The sequence below is a fragment of the Nannobrachium achirus genome (assembly GCF_963921795.1).
Source record: "Nannobrachium achirus genome assembly, chromosome: 2".
Lineage (NCBI taxonomy): Eukaryota > Metazoa > Chordata > Actinopteri > Myctophiformes > Myctophidae > Nannobrachium > Nannobrachium achirus.
The window spans coordinates 40,468,634-40,487,018 of record NC_137811.1 but is presented as its reverse complement, the minus strand read 5'-3'; the positions used below and the strand labels follow the sequence as shown (position 1 = coordinate 40,487,018).

Sequence of the window (18,385 nt, the reverse complement as noted above, 5' to 3'; positions counted from 1 at the left end):
TCAGTTAAGTGTCCAAACAATTTACCTGAGGACTATATTATAGTTTGTACTTGTCTCATCTCCGAGGAGAAAAGCCTGGTTATGACCTAATGAGGAGTGTGTCTATAAGGCCGAACTTGGGTGGTACAGTATATACTTAACCCGGAAAATGTCTTTTCAACCAATCACAACACGGGTTTCATGGACGGGTGTGTGTGTGTGTCATTCTGTCTGGAGCTAATCTTGCAAACCATTGTGCCAATTAGTGTCAAACTTTGTATGCTCGCTGCCAGTAGGCCACAGAGGTACTCCCACACATTTGCCCTGGGAGTCCTATCTAAAGTAATGGGGGCCTTTCATCTGGAGAAATGTGGTCAAGGATCAGTGCAATACACATCCAAATGATTCCAGTAGGCATGAAGGAAAGCGCACAAATAACCAGTGGTGGAAAAAGTACTACTAAAAGTATCAATACTGCAATGTAGAAATACTCCCAATGTATTTCAATGGGAGTGGAGCTGTTTCCTGCCAGTAAGGATAGCATTTCTGCAAAAGAAAACGCTACATCCCCTTTGAAATGCATTGGCGGAATCGGGATTCCACATCCCCGGTCTACCTACGAGAGTGGATTCCACTAATGCATTTCAATGGGAATGGCGTGGATTTTAAGGTCTGGCACAGGTTTCAGCGTGCCATGCAGACCTTGCGTTTATGCTTGAAGCACTGTTTTTTCCCCTCTGTCCAATCAGGTCAGTAGAAGGCGAATTTTCCCAAGACTCAGGAAGTGACAACTGACAAGTGATTGTCATTGGTTATTGGGAGAATCTGCTGGGCTGAGCATAAAAAGAGTTTATCAGCCGCCAGCCATGCTTGGTGTGACCGTGCCCTAAGTCCGGTATTCAAAAATGACTTGAGTAAAAGTACAAAAGTATTGGTATCAAAATGTACTTAAAGTACCAAAGGTAGAAAGTACTCGTTATGCAGAAAGTCCAATTTGAAGTTTTCAAGTGTATAAAAACTTTTGAAAATAGCAGATCTACAAGCTCGCAATGCGTCGCATTATGAGCTTGTCGATCGGCTATTTTCAAAAGGCCGAAATGTATATAGAGTTGAAGTGGTTAATGTATATTTTGTAATAGGCCTAATAATCCAAATCTACAAAGTAATTAGTAACTAATTCAAATAATAGTTTTCAAATAATTCTGGAGTAAAAGTACAATATTTGTATCTGTTATGTAGTGGAGTAAAAGTACAAATTGGAAATACTCCAGTAAAATAAAAGTACCTCAAATGTTTAAGTAAATGTACTTATTACTTTACACCACTGCTGTCTGCAAATAACACTCATCACTAACAAAACAGTGGGAGTCTTAGAACACATCTACAGAACAAATGAAACAGCAGGGGGAGTCAGAGTTTAGTTCTCTTCAAATCAAACATTTATAATAACACCCCCCCCCCCCCCCCCCCCCCAACCACACACTGTCAAAAAAGCACACCCAGTGTGAAGTGAGCATTGCCTACAATGGAGAGAGCTGTACATATTCATATTATTCAGTGAACTGTGTAAATTCAATCAGGAGACATTCTCCTGGAAGAAGGTTGAGCCCAAGGGAAAAGGCCAGGTCCAGTGTATTGTACGTAGGCCTATGTATTATCTATAGGCCTATATGCTCAATGCCGAGTTGTGGAGGACATACAGACATACACACAAAGCCAGATGTAGGAGTGGTGAGCAACACAAAGATAGCAGAAAAGGTTGATCTGAAGCTGAAGCTCACAACTAATCATTGACCTCATCTGATTGTTCAGAATACCCTTTTTTATGTCTCTATAATGACATGTCCATAATAACCTCGGGGTTAGGTGTTTAACAACGTGCTGATCAGGCACGTGCACAGTAGACATCAAAGGGGGCTTGAGCCCCTGCCCTTTTATCTGTCTGTAAAAAGTGCCCTCTCCAGACCATGAATGCCGTTTTTACTATGGTGAAAGAAATGCAAATGCCCCCTTTCCATCCCATACCTGAAGATGGCATTCAAGAGAATTGCCTTGTCCAAACTCTCCTGAACTTGAATGCATCTTATGTTGAAAGAATTAACCTCTCTGTGTAGAAATCCATGCCGTTATGCCACATCTCCAGTATAGACTTGATTATGCTTAGTTTAGTGTGTATCACACACTGAAAATAGCTGACCTCCAAGCTCACAACTTGTGAGCTTGGAGGTTTTCAATATTTCCACCAAAAGGCCCTTTTAGAAATGTCAGCCCCTATAACATTCTCTGCATGGTGTGTATCAAAACAACATCCCGGTTCCAACAATGGAACAAGGGCGGAGCGCTTGTTTTATATTTATGATTACTGTTATCCAATAACTATTACTCACCACTTTGATGTAGGCTATATGACGATGACGTTGATACTATCTATGCCTTTGTCCATGCTTACTTAGTACAGGGACAAAAACTCAGAATTGCAGCAGAAGTTATTAAAGATTCAGTACGGTAGACAAGTAGCCAATGTATTCGAAAGTGTCTGTATGGTATGGCATGCTATTCACAGTGGTGGAAAAAGTCCTCACATTTTCACTCAACAAAATACTCTGTTACAAGTAAAAGTCCAGAATTCAAAAAGTACACATTTTTGGTGTCAAAATGTACCAAAAGTAAAAGTACAAAATGTTTGAAAATAGCAGATCTCCAAAAGTACATTTTTCTTTTCTTTTTTTTGTTTTGTTTTGTTTGTTTGTTTTTACTTTATTTTATAACTCAGGAACTCGGGCTTGGCAGGGAAAGACATAGGATATAACTCGGGAAACTTGGGATATGGCAGGGAATGAAACTTGTTATTATTTATAACTAGAAGCTCGGCCGGCCAAGCGTCTAGTCGGCGAGCGACCTGGCCAACTCGGGAACAATGTAAATAGGGAATGAATGCCCCGCCCTTTAATGCAAACCCCATTATACCTGTTGTCATCTCTTGGACCCGTATTGACCATCTGTTTGCCTGTGTCCATTTATGCTCATATATGGAGATATCTATTCTGTATCTGTCTGTCTGGATCCATTTTATGCCCATATATGGAGATCTCTGTATCTGTTTGTCTGTGTCCCTTTATTCCCATTATGGAGATCTCTGTATCTGTCTGTGCGTCGCTCCGACTGTGTTGCAGACACAGTGCCGGTTCAAGCACCTAGCTTGAGTATGGGCAAATGAACGGAAAATAAGTATAGCAATGGCCATCATTTAAATCCTAATCCCGGCCGACCAGTGATACATACACTATAATCTGGTGAGATGCTGCCTGTGGATGTTTTGAGAGGGATGAGCAGCAGAGGGGTGATTATTCCTGGGTGATGATGGCATGGGTTGTGCCATAAGATGAGTGGGGCCAGGGCAAGAGGACATGGTGATGGAGGAAATTACTTCCTCCTTTTCTCCTTACACCTGGGCTATTCAGTCTTTTCTCTCTCTCTTCCATCGTCCATTTCATTTGTTTGAGTTTGTTTGTTCCTTTTGCTACCATATAGTCTATACAACACCATAATCTGCACTTATTCCAACACTACTGAACGTACAGATTTAAACATGTTTGAGGTTTAATTTGGGTTAAATTATAATTGTTGAATTGTACACTTTGGCCAAATATTTCTAAGTTTACCATCAGGAAGTTGTACTTGAATCGAATGGTAGAAAGTTAAGGGGAGAGAAAGTCTTAAATGCCAGTTCTAAACGTGTTGCTTAGTTTATGAGTTAAGCAAATGGAGGACAACTGGTAAACAATGTACCAGGTTCTTTTTAAATGTATATAACTTCCATTCCTCATTCATAATGTGTGTAAAAGACACTTTAGGACCGCACAAAGCACGATATAACTACTGATCTACGGCTCTAAAGCGTGATGTCACATTGCCACACAGTCAAATCCAGGAGTATCAGTCAAAATGGACCATTTGAATGGATGAATACGTTATTGCAATAGTACTCACTCAAGACTTTACTGTGCAGGCTAGAGAGAACAGGGTGCATCCTATATTAGAATTGGCTTAACCCATTTAGGCCTAGAATTATTTAATGCTTTAACCAGTGAAAAATAGCAGATATAGTAGATCTGCTATTTTTGAAGAAGTCGTGAAAATGTGTGCAAATCTTTGAATATATGTACCGGTATTTTTAAAGCGAACGTTTCCAACTAAAATTTTGCTTCTGGGGGGTCCCTGGAACTAGATATTTTGAGATGGGGGTCCGTCACCAAATAAATATCATTTTGGGGGTCCTTCACATGAAAAGGTTTGAGAACCACAGACATAGTAGTCTCTCAAGAACAGACTGAGCTCCATTTAAGTGAAAAGGACCTTTTCTTTGACGATGGCTGGCCAGATTGCTGACATAGAATCAAAGGTTTTTCAAAAAATCTTAGAAGGATTCAAAAGACACTTATAGAATCGGGTCAAAATTCAAATTTTCACGATTTTTCAAAAATAGCTGATCTACAAGCTCACAGCGCGGCACCGAGCTGTAGACATTTTTTCAATAGTTAAAGCATAAAATAATGATACACAAAATGTGTACCCGTTCTGAATTAAGGGAGGACGGTGGGCCACTGGGCCACCCTCATGTCACTACTCACTATATGAATCAGCCATAACCATATAAGGAGTTCCCCAGCCAAATAAGTGTGTTGTCTAACCTCAATGTGTTGTCATGGCATCAGGCGCAAACGAAACAAATCAGTCAACTCCATAATATGGAAACAAAACGGGGCATATACTGATGACATCAGGGATCTTCATACATGGACTTGAAAGGGACAGGGACTGACAGACACAGAGATCTCATAATCGTATTGGTCGGATCAGCGGTGTGACATAGGTGTGAGGGCCCAAAACCTCTATATTTCTATCATGAACTCCTCTTTGCCTTCAGCCTGGACATGATTTGTGAAAGGACTCGCTAATGTGTGTTTGCATAGTACAGGACATGCATGTGTATGCATGTGGGAAGGGTTCAGATCTTTCATAAATAATTAACACGGTGCCTCCCTCTGGCCTCCCACATCTGTGCTGATTCTGTCTCTACCAGTGAGCTTTATACTTACAACTCAGGCATCTCTCCAGGGACGTGCTGGGCCCCTGATTCAGCCCGGGAAAAAGAGTTGGAGAGGCCCTAATTTTTTTTATTTTTTTTTTATATATTTTGTCGTTGTCGGGTGGAAACCTTAGATGTCCAAAACCGTTTGTTTTGTATTTATCATTTAAAAATGATTTAAACTAGTGAAAACAGCCGATCTACAAGCACACAACGCCTCGCACCACGAGGCGTTGTGTGCTTGTAGATCTGCTGTTTTCACTACTTTTGTGCAACGGCCTTGTATGATAAATTTGAAACTTGGAGATACAAGGTTTCTGCCCGACAATGACGATTTACTTTGTTGGCTGCACAGCCCCCAAAATGGAACGAAGGCCGATATTTTATTTTAATTTTTTTCCTGATGGCAGGCCTGGACCGGCCGGGAATGAACCGGCCGTTCGGGAGTTGTCCCGCTTCTCCCAATGGCCAGCACGTCCCTGCATCTCTCTCTCTCTCTCTCTCTTTCTCCCTCTCTCTCTCTCTCTCTCTCTCTCTCTCTCTCTCTCTCTCTCTCTCTGTCTCTGCCTCTCTTTCTTCAACCTTTCTCTTCTCCACAACCTTTTATGTCTCCTTCACCACACTGTGTTTGCTAAACGCTCTCTAGCCTTTTATTCTTTCTTGTCCAGTCTTTATATATATATATATATTTGTCAGTTGCAGCAGTGAAACAAGGACACACTGCAATGCAGTAACATTGTCAAACAAATTTCTAAAGGTCTATAAAAGGTATCATTTTGAGATTTCACATTTTTAATACCTTTCTGTTGTGTTGAAATGTGGCAGAGAATCAGCCTACTATCTAAAAATCAAACCATCGGTTCAAAGTAGAGCGGTGAATTTTAGTAGCTATACCCTGTGTGTGTGTGTGTGTGTGTGCGTGCGTGCGTGCGTGCGTGCGTGCGTGCGTGCGTGCGTGCGTGCGTGCGCGCGCGCGTGTGTGTGTCTAGACTGCGCAACATTGGCCTTCTCAATCTGTTCCTATTTTTATAATCCGGCCACGCACCGTTGTACTACTAATGAAACATAACTCTGACCACGCACCGTTGTACTAATAAAATGTGTTCGCATTGTCCATAACCCACAGATGTGTTTGGGAACCAGTAGGTTGGATGTTAGGCTAGTGGTCTATTCTCAGGCCATTTCCAAAAGGATGCCACTGTTGCCACAGGTCATCCAGAATGAATGCACATGCTAGAGATCAAGGAACAAAGGCTGAACACCAGTTCACAGATCTCTGCACTGAGTGAGAATTGATTTTAAAATATTGATGCTCATCTTTAAATCATAAAATGGCCCAAATACATCTAAGAATTGCTTTTATATAATGAACTCTCAAAAAGTCTGTTCCCAGAGTTCCCCAAGAAAACATGGTGAGGCAACTTATCATGTCATGTCTCCTGAATCTTGCTCCAACTCTACTTTTAAATTCGGGCTAAAAAAAAACCTTTGTTCTCCACTATACCATTATTTAAAATTCAGCCTTTCAATAAATCAACACTTTGTTTGCCAAAATAGCCCTACAAACGTGACGCAAAATGGTGAATCTGAAGTGAACTGTTGATTCTAATCTGATGGAGTATTGTTGAAGCCAGCATTGGGAACTCAGAACACAGAAATGTGTGCATAGAACTAGTAAGGAGGATTGGGACTCCAATATGTCCAGGGTACATAAAGTGTTCATAGAACTAGTAAGGAGGATTGGGACTCCAATATGTCCAGGGTACATAAAGTGTTCATAGAACTAGTAAGGAGGATTGGGACTCCAATATGTCCAGGGTACATAAGGTGTTCATAGAACTAGTATGGAGGATTGGGACTCCAATATGTCCAGGGTACATAAAGTGTTCATAGAACTAGTAAGGAGGATTGGGACTCCAATATGTCCAGGGTACATAAAGTGTTCATAGAACTAGTAAGGAGGATTGGGACTCCAATATGTCCAGGGTACATAAAGTGTTCAGCAGAACAATGGAGCAATAAGTGTGTTGGAAACACAAGAAGAGTTGGGAAGCCCTGGGGTATGGGACTTGGGACCCCCTTATTTCGGCAAACAAAAAGGAGGATAAATGTTCCAATAATACTCCTGACAACTACAAGTTCATTGCTAATTGTGTGAAAATATGTAAACTGTAATTGCACGTTGACCTTTAAAGGTAGAGTAAGTGACTTTCTTTGATTAAAATAAGTGTTAAATATCTCTAATCTCTAACATATTCTGATAGTACTCATTGCTATATAGTGTTTGTTCTGTAATAGGAGACCCCTTTGTCTCTCCAGCTCTTTATTAAATGCATTTTCAGGTTGGAATACCAATTTTATCCAATAAGTATAGAGAACTCAGCTCAGGATACAGATTAAACAAGTGAATTTGGAAGTGATGACAAAGAAATGAGCAGACAAAATTGGACCTGGAACACTATAAAAATCTGATAGCTGATAAATGGGTATCTTTCCTGATTGGCTGAAATTCAGTCACCTACCTGAAAATGTAAAGTATTTTCTGTTTATTAAAGAGCTGCAGAGACAGGGAGACCCCTGTTACTGAACAAACACTCTATGACAATGATTACTATCAGAATATGGTGCTTTTACCTTTTTAACAACAAACGTTTTGTTTTAATAAAAAAAGATCACTTACCCTACCTTTAATTTTCCTATTCTTTTATTTTATTTATCTATTTATATGGCTTTTCTTAGATTGTCAATGCCTTTTCATGTGTCATGTAAAGTGCGATACAAATTGCAAACCTGCTTTGCCTTGTCTACACAAACACAAATTAGGTCACCTTAAGTTAGATCACAGTCATCAACCATCAGTAGTTACGGAGAAGAACATGAAAATAGTAAGAGGAATGTACTGTATGAAAATCATAAATTCAGAGGCAATGTTCATTAATGACCGATCATCAGTGTACAGAACACTGTAAGTGGAAATGGAAAGAGAGAGAGATTATAATGATGGGGCAGGGAGGAACAGAGAGTTCACATAAAATGATGACATAACCATCCTTTTTACTACCACTGGCGGCAGGGTTCTAAGATGGCAATGTTGGTCCGTCAGTCGTCAGTCTGTCTGTGATACTTTGGTTCCAAATGGCATATTAAAACCTACTTTCTGGATTGCCATGGAACTGGCTGTAGTTGTATACCCTCATGCTCCCTGAAGCAGTCTTTCCCAAACAATGAATCGAGACCCAACACAAACATTTTCCTAAATGATGTAGAATAGATTATTCACTGTGAATAAAGGTATCAGCCTGTATGAATGAGGCATCCACTCTATGAATGATTTGATGCAAAAATATTTGCAGGTGCATTTTTGTATTCTTTATTTATCATGCTTTTCGTGTGTAAAGACTTTTAGTCTTGTTTTTGAGCGGTGCAAAACGCCCCAAAATATGACTTCGCCCGTATGTGTTCATGTCCTAGTGTTTTTCCACGTATCAAATACTGATGTTTTCCAAGTGTTTGTGACATCATGTGGGTCTTGCATCATCATCATCACCACTCATTTCACACAGGTGTGACTTTTCTTCTTCTAGAGTTTAGACCAAGCCCAAATAAAAAGTAAAATAAATGCTTCTGTGCTGCTGTGAGGTCTGACGAGCGGTCGTGGGATTGTAGCATTACTATTCTGTAAGATGTGCGCAAGAGTCATCTATTGAAGAGTCTCAGTGTTGTCTCAGTGGTGTTGGGGCTGTGTGGGTGTATAAGATAAGGACATTGCCCTCGCATACAGTGTAGCAGCTCACAGTTCACATGACATGAGGAACAGTGAAGTTCTGGTCAGCCTGCAAACAAGCATCTGGTGGTCTAGAGTGTTTGGATTTGTATGCATGTCATATGTGTTTTAATATACCGGTACTATCTTATCTTCACAGGGGTCTTCCCCTTAGTTGAGAGAGAGATGAAGCAGGGACCCCCACAGCCCATAGATACCATATAGTTTCATTGACACACAATCAGTGTATTTTGGATTCATGTCAATTTGTGTTTTCAGATATTTAACCAATTGAACCGTCACTTGACATTTCACTCTGTACTTAGTCTGCTCTTTTTCTCCTCCAAACCAAACTTCTTTGCCGATATTAGCCGATCTACAAGATCAAGTGAGCTTGTAGATCGTCTATTTTTGCTTAAGTTCTCAGAATATGGACGTTAGGGTTCAAGTGGTTAATATAAAAAAGGAGAAAAAAGGTTTCTATCACACAAAGATTTGAAGGACCCCCTGTAGTAACTCTGAGGACCCCCTAGGGGTCCTGGACCCCCTGTTGAAGACCCCTGCACTATACTATTCTTAATGTACAACGTTCAGAAGATGAAGTGTGCGTGTGTGTGCGCGCGCGCGTGTGTGCGTGCGTGTGTGTGTGTGTGTGTGTGTGTGTGTGTGAGATATAGAGATACATACTAATACACTTCAGCTTTATTCCTGCTACAGCTGAACCAGCGCGGGTCCTTGCCCTTTGTTGGAGGAGCCTGTTGCCATGGCGACGGTTCCATGGTTACTGTTGCCCAGACGGTGGCTTGCATTCTGTCTCACAGGTTGCTGTCAGAGGCCAGCAGCTCACTGTACTGATGACTGCATTCATAAACCCCTATGCCACGGGTTCTCAACCTGTGGGTCGGGACCCCCAGATTCCCCACATTACTTTTGGGGGTCCCCAGATGATTAGCTTAATGTGCAACAATGTTTTCTCACTCAACAGTAAACAAACCAACATACAGTTCAAGTGTATAGAGGGTGTCTGCACATTTCTAAAGTGACAATTTAAGGACTTTTTAATACATCTAAAATGACAAATTAAACATTGGCCAAATTGTCAAATATTAGAGGCAGGAATTGTGAAAATAGCCGATCTACATGCTCACAAGTTCACGCCTCGCAACGCGAGGCGTTAACTTGTGAGCATGTAGATCGGCTATTTTCACAATAGAATGTTATACAAAATGTAATGTTTTCCCTATGGCTGCAATGTTAAAATATGATTATTTTGGGGGTCAGGTCCTGAAGGTTGAGAACCACTGCCCTATACCACTGGTTCTCAATGTCTGGCCCGGGGACCGCCAGGGTTCAAATAGCCCCTTACGGGTCTGTAACTCTGAGAGTGTACAAACAAACCTTTGTGGGTTTTGTTTTTGGGACCCCAAACTACACTGTAATACTGTGAGAGTGTACAAGTTGTACACTTACACTCGTAGAGTTACAGACCTGTAAGGGTCCATTTGGACCCCCTGGTGGTCCTTGGACCTGGCATTGAAAACCAGTGCCCTACACTAGGCCATCATGGGAATACACTGGAACCCATTTTATGGCAGACAATGTCATGTTGCTCATCATGATTTTGAGGTGCTAGACTTTCTTATCCAGTGCTGATCAGAGCAATGGTTATGCTTCAAAGTTAGAAAAAAGAGAAAGAGAAAGAAAGAAAGAAGGAAAGAAAGAAAGAAAGAAAGAAAGAAATAATATGCAGGTGAGTGAGGGAGATTATCAGCACCCAAGGATCGTGGCGACCTCATTCGGCCTTGTAGAGTGAAGGAACTACGTGGCCGTTTGAAGTATTAAACACTTTGGAGCTGAACGATTCGTTTGCAGCTGATGCCATGACGATGCATTGAGGTTACAACACACTCCATATATGAATCTTTATGATCGTGTAACAAACATTGGCCATTTTATGTTTAGTTTTTTTCTATTCAAAATGTTTTCATAAAACTGTATAATTGTTTTATGATTCTGATAAGAAAGCCCTATAGTTAGAAGACCTTTGTTTGATTAAAACATTGTTTTTGGCCTGAAAAACGTTGAAGACGCCTGTGAAGACACCTCTGCAACACTGCTGTCCTTCCTGCTTGTTTGTGTTCTAATTCTGGCAAGAAGGCATAGGAGAGATTTAAGCCAGGTGTCAAAGACATATGTGTGAGAGAGACTGGAATGTTTCTGTGTGTGGCCATGCATTGTTTACTGATAATGAAAGTGTTTTCTCGCCTGTGAGTGCGTGCGTGAGTGTGTGTGTGTGCCTGTGTGTGTAATGTGTATGTGTGTGAGAGCGTGCGTGCGTGCCTGTGTGTGTGTGTGTGTGTGTGTGTGTGTGTGTGTGTGTGTGTGTGTGTGTGTGTGTGTGTGTGTGTGTGTGTGCGCGTGTGTGCGCGCGTGTGTGTGTGTGTGTGTGTGTGTGTGTGTGTGTGTGTGTGTGTGTGTGTGTGAACGTGCATGCGCTTGTGCATGCTTCTTGCCACCTGACAGGTTACTGTCTCATACTGTCAGCTCTGTTGCGGGCAATATATGAATTTGTGTTTGTGTCGCATATCCCACACATCTCTGCGTGCGTGCGTGCGTGCGTGCGTGCATATTTTGCCTGTATGTGTGTGTTTCTCATAAAAAATGCAGCAGACTAAAAGTAGGCCAGCGGCTCATGCTGCCAGAGGCTCATGGGGTGAAGAAGCCTCTCAATCCATTTGTACACTCTCTGGAGTTAAATGAACACCTTGGCGAGGACACGCTGTGATTGGCCAGTGTTCACATTGACTGGCAGTAATCTGCCTTGGTGCCTTGGCAAATGCCTAATTGTATCCCGTATACCAGTGGTTCTCAAACTTAGAAATTTGAGCGTCTCCCCTTAACTTGTACAATTTGTACACTGTCAAAGTTACAGACTTGTAAGGGTCAATTTAGACCCCCCATAACGGAGAGTTCCAGAAATCCGCTTTGAGAACCACTGCCCACATAGCCCACATAACAGTGGTGTGCTCTAGGTTTTTTGCAGAGGGATGCGATAATCATTCCCTGTACCACACGCACGTGGTCGTGGAGATACGCTAGTGTGTTTTCAATGGTTGAAATGGTTAGTAGGGGCTATGCATTTTGTCAAAACCATTCTGCATGTCATACTACGTATACTGTATAGCGTAACCCTAACCCTAACCCAACTGCATAGTATTACAGTCAAGCCCCTAGCAGGGACCAACCTGAGTCTATACATTTATGGAAGGATGATCGTTATTGCTTAAACATGTAACTTTCCAAGTTTCAAATGTATTTTTTTCTAAATTAAATCCCTACTCCTTCATACAAGAGCGTTGCACATAAGTAGTGAAAATAGCAGATCTACAAGCACACAACGCCTCGCGATGCGATACTACTTATGTGGTAGGGAATGAGACTTTACCCCAGGTGAAGGAGTTTAAGTATCTCGGGGGCTTGTTCACGAGTGAGGGGGGTGCGGTGCGGGAGATCAGCCGGAGAATCGGAGCAGCAGGAGCGGTATTGCAGTCGCTGTATCGCACTGTGACAAAAAGAGAACTGAGCCAGAAGTCAAAGCTCTCTGTCTACCGTGCAATCCTCGTTCCTACTCTCACCTATGGTCATGATGTGTGGTTCATGACCGAAAGAATAAGATCGCGAATACAATACCCGAAATGCCTTTTCTCAGACGGGTGGCTGGTATCTCCCTCCGAGATAGAGTGAGAAGTTCAGTCATCCATGAGAGACTCTGAGTAGAACCGCTGCTCCTTCACTTGGAAAGGAGCCAGCTTAGATGGTTCAGGCATCTAGTACAGATGCCTCCCGAGCGTCTCCCTAGGGAGGTCCTCGCTGCATGTCCCACTGGGAAAAGACCCCGGGGTTGACCGAGGGCCTGATGGAGGGATTACATTTCCAAACTGGCCTGGGAACGCCTTGGGATCCCCTAGGAGGAAGTTGCTAATGTTGCTCAGGAGAGGGAAGTGTAGAGCTCTCTGTTGGAGCTGCTGCCCCCTCGACCCAACTCTGGATAAGCGGTTGAAGATGGATGGATGGATGGATGGATGGATACATCTTTTTAAAATTATAAATACAAAATGAATGGTTTTGGACATACCGGTACAAGGTTTCCACCTGACAACGACGATATTTTGCGATACAGTTATAAGGTTACAGTGCTACTTTGACAAGGACCTGTGTGTACGAGGAACAGTGGTTACTACGTGGTCTTCATGCATACAACTTTGGGTTACTTTAGGTCAGTGATTCCCAACCAGATGTGGGCCAGGGACCACTGGTGGGTTTTGCCCCCAAATAATTGGCAAAACACTAAGATTTTGATAATACCTGGTAGACGCCCTAAGGGTGTGAAGGGATCTCCATAAATGGGCATAAAAGGGATTGTATGATGTCAGACGTCATAGACATCATAGGTCTATGATGTCAGACAAGGACAGAATTAATTTGCAACATCATTGTGATGTCAGAACAGGTCAGCTATAGCCTTCTGCTGAGCTGGGATGTGGTGTCACGCACGCACAGGATCTGGAGGTTTTTGAGCGGAGGTAAACCGCTCCATAGAGTGGCTGTGCGTGTGTCTGTAGCCACTTCTCCTCAGCGTTTTGCCATAGCAATGTGTTTTCCTCAGCGTTTTGCCATAGCAATATGTGTGTGTGTGTGTGTGTGTGTGTGTGTGTGTGTGTGTGTGTGTGTGTAGCCATATTACATCACCAATCACATCCTAGACCTATCTGTAGCCACCTTTCCTCAGCGTTTTGCCATAGCAATGTGTTCAGTGTTTTGCCATAGCAATATGTGTGTGTGTGTGTGTAGCCATATTTCACGGGGCAAGATCATTAAGGTTGAATAGACTTTATTGACAAGAATGGAAGCATACAATATAGCAAGCAGCGGAGACATATGCGCAATATATATAGCAATACGGTAGCATCCTATAGCCTAAGCAGCAGCATGAATATACAGCATAAACTAGACTACATGCGGAGCATCAAGATTGGCGATGGATTCGGCTAACGGATCATGTGCCGCGTCCACGATAAATGATTAAGCTATAATCATCTATACGTGACTGAAGCTCTCCGCGGTCACATGATCCGAGACCCCCAGCAAGGGGATAGCCTAATCCTGAGGTGGAGTTGGGGAAGGAGGTGGGGCGCTGAGTTTAGCAACTGAAGCACTGTAGGGTTAGATACCCTAGATATACTCTGAGTGTTGGGGGGGCGGAATATAATACTCCGCCCACCTGGGGGCGCGCGCCAACCTCTTAAATCTCACCCCCCGAACTGGCTACGTCATTCTTCCTGCGCCTAATTTCACGGGGCAAGATCATTAAGGTTGAATAGACTTTATTGACAAGAATGGAAGCATACAATATAGCAAGCAGCGGAGACATATGCGCAATATATATAGCAATACGGTAGCATCCTATAGCCTAAGCAGCAGCATGAATATACAGCATAAACTAGACTACATGCGGAGCATCAAGATTGGCGATGGATTCGGCTAACGGATCATGTGCCGCGTCCACGATAAATGATTAAGCTATAATCATCTATACGTGACTGAAGCTCTCCGCGGTCACATGATCCGAGACCCCCAAAGAAGGAAGGACGGCGTCCTAACCCCCCAAAACACGCAACGCTCCGAATCCATGAGCAGTCTTAACCGATCGGTGAAGATGGCTTAGCTTCCGCGGTCCTAACAGCCTGAACACAGCTTTGTGAACAGAAGCGCGAAATAACTAAACTGACAACTATAGCAAACTGACAACTATAGCATACATTTGCTATGCACCCCAGTACTCAGAAAACGGCTCCTTTAAGAAGCCTGGCTTGTGCAGCAACCTATTAATTTAATTAAACTCTCCCCCTTCCCAACACACCTTGCTTTGCAGAAGAGAACGCCATAAAACGAAGGGCTCTGTCCCTCCGCGAGACATACTTCTTTTAGCGATTACTGCTGAGCTGAAGCAATTGAAATATGTACTGACTAACTCTGAACAAAGTATTAAAATTTAGCAGCTTGCCTAAAGCCAACCAATGATAAGAAAGGTAGCCTTAGTGAACTTTTTAGCGATGCTAAAGTGGACATGAGCAACTAGAAATAACACTAATTAAAGACCTGTGAAGCGCAACAGAGCAGCACGTAAACATGCAACCTATCAGGGGCGGGTGCCCCGATTAAACGCAGCAGCAGCAGCAATTGAGCACGCAACCTATCGGGGGCACATGCCCCTGGTAAACGCAGCAGAAGCAGCATAGTGAAACCCTATGGAACAACCCTGCTAATAGTGCCTGCAGCACTATTAGCATCAGCAGCAGAAGCGTTAACTGAAGTGCGTCCAACTCCAGCTTGGAACCATCACGCTTCGGTCAGTCCTGTGTTGTGTGTGCTTGATAGCTGGGCGTGCAGGATCGGGCCGCAAATCTGGCAGCTCTCTCCGGGGTTCGTGTGACGAGGACGTCGGGCAGACAGCCCGGTGTTCAGCATGGACATGAAAGGACAGAAGGGAGAGTTAGTTCTGCGACTGACACTGGTGTACCTTCCCTGATTTGACTGCGAGCTGCAGTCTTCAGAGGCCATGTGCTAGTCACATCTTAAGCCTGGCCTTGGTGACCGCATGTGCTTGCTGCGGAAAATACAATCTTAGCTTTAGCTGACCATAACAATGAAACCACGCCTAGGGTCGCTGACTTTTAGGATCACGAGAAATTTTCGCAGCCCACAGAGCGCTCTGCTGCAGAGTCTGCTGCTGCACAAATAAGAATCTCCACGAGATACACGACTTGACCTTTTAAGGCAAGCTATGCAAGCCTAGAGAGCGGCTAAAGCCCAACATTCAGTACAAGTAAGTCGCTGCTATGTAACTATGATTGCCTATTATTAGCAAGCTTAGAGAGCGGCTGAACGCTCACGGAATCGAACGAGCAAATGCGTTGCCATTTACCTGCTAGAGTGTGGCTCCTCAGCGCATCTGGGAAAGCTGCAGCTGGCGAGAGGAATGGAGTTCCCACCGCTGGTGCTGAAACTGCAGCTTCCCATGTTCCCTTGCGACCTGGCGGTGGCGACGACGGTCACAGCCTGACAGCGCCCCCGGAAGATGGGCCGGCACCACGGCTTCCAGCACGACGCAGCGCTGGTTCATGCTCATGGTAGCAGCAGTAATAGCATTAACTGATGCTGTAGCGCGTGGACGGGCAGCCGGACAGGAGGGCTGACAGGCAGGTGGGAAGGCAGGCAGGCGGGAAGGCAGGCAGGCGGGCTGGCGGTAGGCCACTTCCGTCTGCTGAATATGGCGCGTGCAGGCAGGCGGGCGGGCAGGCAGGCGGGCAGGCGGGCGGGCGGGCAGGCTGGCAGCTCATGGTAGCGGCAGAGGTAGCGGAAGCTGCAGTTGGCCCTCTCCAGTGCTAACCGACTCCTGACTGGTCTCATGGAATTATACAGTAGTGGACGAAACTATAAAGATAAACATGTTAGCAGAAAACACTCAGCCGCTGCAGCGCGACGCTGCCATGATGACATGCTGTAGCAGCCGCTATGCAGCAGCTCCAGCAAGAAGCTGAAAGGACAAACAAGATGTTAGCAGCAACATGTAGCAGCCGTGGCCCGAAGCTATAAAGAAAAACGCGATTTAGTGGAACATGTAGCCGCTTTAGCATAAAGCTGCAATGCTAACCTGATGCCGTGGCAGGGGGCATGCCGCAGCTCCGGCCTGGAGCTGTAATGATAAATATGTTAGCAGAAAACCTCAGCAGCTGCAGCGCCATGCTGCTATGGCGACCTGCTGTAGTAGCGGCTATGCAGCAGCTCCAGCACGAGCTGAAAGGATAGAAAACACTGCTAGGACATACGGTGTGTTGTGTGACCCGGTACTATAGGCTTGGTTTGAAACAAATATTTGAGTTAAATCCCTTTAACTTCTGAAGCACTGGTAGCAGCTTAACATGCAGTTGAAACACCCCGCAGCTGCCGAGCGACGCTGCAATGACGACCTGCTGTAGCTGTCGCTATGCGTCGGCTTTAGCCCGAAGCTGAAAGATAAACCTCGTGTTAGGGTTAGGAAACCTGAAAAATAAACATAATGTTAGGGTTAGGAACCTGAAAAATACAACGTAGACCTGGTGTTAGCCACGCCCTTCTAGCCGCCGCAGCGAGATGCTGTTGAGAAAAGTGATTTAGCTGAACCTGTGCCGCTTTAGCCTGGAGCTGCCATACTGGAGCAGAAATGACAACATGTTAGCAGAAACACTCAACACCCTGGTAACAGCTTGACATGCAGTAGAAACAATAACTTGCTGAAATAATAAACAGAATGTTAGCAACCAACAAGTATTAGCTTTAGCATGAGCTGAAAGAAAACATGATGCAGCCTTTTTACAAGCATCAGCCTTAGCTGTAATTATTAGCAGTTATGCTAGCACGCCGCCGCAGGTTGAGTGGAGCTACCAATAGCTGAAACTATAGGAGACATTAGTATCTGACTGAAGCAGCGGCAGCAAGAGCCACTAGCACCATAATGTGCCCATTTTAGCCTCCAAGATAGCGGCACCACGGATAAGGAGAAATCCTGGATATGCACATGATGTTACAACAGTCATGTAGCAGCTTGAGCGTGAGCTGTAAACCAGCACTGAAGCCGAGTGCAGCAGCTACGGAAACACTACTAGAACATACAGTGAGCTATGTGACCCAATACTATAACCTTACGGACCAGAAGTGCTCTAGCCTGGAGCTGTAATGATACGAATAATTTAGTATCTGAAGCTGATGAGCTGCAGCTGATGGATGCTGAAACTGAAGAGAATATTTAGCTGGAGCTACCGAGCATTTAGAGAAGACTACGATTCCCTGCATGCACTAGCGAGTTCAACTGGTGACGTCAAGACCGACAGCACGCCTAGCGTTAGCGGACGCAAAACATTGTTTGCACGTAAACTGTGGCACCCATGAGCTTGCGGGTTTTCCTCCTTCCAGGAGCCCACGCAGACATACAAGCGACAGGAACCATTTAGTAGCTGCTAAGGTATAGCAACTAGCACCTCATAAGCAGCAGCTGTTTATAGAGGCAACGTTTTCAGACGGGGCCATACTTGCGCCTAGAACATGGCTAGCAAGCTGTTTTACTAACTAGCAGCTATCCTTACATTAGTTAAAGCTAGCCGGCTTACAACAAGCAAAGCTAGCCCCTGGCTGACTGCAAGGAAGGAACGCTGCTCAACAGTAGCAGATACGGCTGACAAAATACACCAATACGCCACTGTTCCCGATAAGCACAAGCAACTGAGTTAACCTTAGCGAACGGTCGCAAGCAAGCCAAGCACGATGAAGTTATTTTAACGTTAGCCAGGAGCCGCAACTGCTCCCGTCTCGATCTGTAGTATGCAAACTCAGCTGGAAAGAGCACCATTACCTTGATGAAGCAGTAGTTAGAAGTAGACCTCGGCCGTGTTTACCACAACAACGAACCCAACCTTTATGCCATAATCCTTGCCTTGAACCCAGCCTGGACAGCCGCT

General features: G+C 44.1%; 1 protein-coding gene across 1 annotated transcript in view; it reads left to right on the top strand.

Moving 5' to 3' along the window:
• cspg5a (chondroitin sulfate proteoglycan 5a) overlaps positions 1 to 18,385 on the top strand; it is a gene marked incomplete at both ends in the record, with an annotated part of 89,244 nt that overhangs the window by 2,560 nt on the left and 68,299 nt on the right. The window lies entirely within an intron of this gene.